General features: G+C 60.9%; 1 protein-coding gene across 1 annotated transcript in view; it reads left to right on the top strand.

The window, feature by feature from the left end:
- The window catches only part of LOC103273250 (calponin-2-like), a gene marked incomplete at its 3' end in the record, with an annotated part of 5,346 nt that overhangs the window by 2,717 nt on the left and 1,948 nt on the right, over positions 1-681 (top strand). The gene's annotated exons all lie outside the window — the stretch shown is intronic.

The following is a 681-nucleotide window of genomic DNA, read 5'->3' as shown; positions in this document are numbered from 1 at the left end:
AACTACAGGTGTGTGCCACCACACCCGGCTAATTTTTGATTTATTGTAGAGATGAGGTCTTGCCAAGTTGCCCAGGCTGGTCTGAAACTCCTGAGCTCAGGCAATCCTCTCACCTCCTCCTCCTGAAAGGCTGGAATTACAGGCATGGGCCACCACACCTGGCTAATTTAAACAATTTTTAGAGACTGGGTCTGGCTCTGCCACTCAGCCTGGAGTGCAGTGGCCACGTCACAGCCCACTGCAGCCTCCGACTCCTGGGCTCTGGCAGTCCTGCCACCTCAGCCTCCTGAGTGGCTGGGACTCCAGGCGCCACCATGCCCAACTACTTTTTTGACTTTTTGTAGAGACGGGGTCTTGCTACGTTGCCCAGGCTGGTCTCCAAACCCTGGCCTCCAGCAATCCTCCCACCTCGGTCTCCCAAAGTGCTGCAATGACAGGCGTGAGCCTCCCCCTCTATGCCCGGGACACCCCCGCTTAGCCACCATTTATAGATGAGACCACACGGAGAGAGCCTGACTCTGCCTCTGAGCGGCCCAGTGAGGTCGGTGGCTCCAGCCCCGCCACGGCCAGGGACGCGATCTCGTCCTTTTCGCCGCCGAACTCCCGGCCTGAGCTCCGCCAGGGACCCCAGCGCCCGTCCTGGGTGTGCCCTGTCCCGGCAGGGCGTCGGGGCTGGGGGGG

This window comes from Carlito syrichta, unplaced genomic scaffold, assembly GCF_000164805.1.
Source record: "Carlito syrichta isolate Samal-C Ts95f unplaced genomic scaffold, Tarsius_syrichta-2.0.1 Scaffold111688, whole genome shotgun sequence".
In the NCBI taxonomy this organism is placed as follows: Eukaryota; Metazoa; Chordata; class Mammalia; order Primates; family Tarsiidae; genus Carlito; species Carlito syrichta.
Note: the sequence above shows the minus strand (reverse complement) of the source record. Positions and strands in the feature narration are given on the sequence as shown.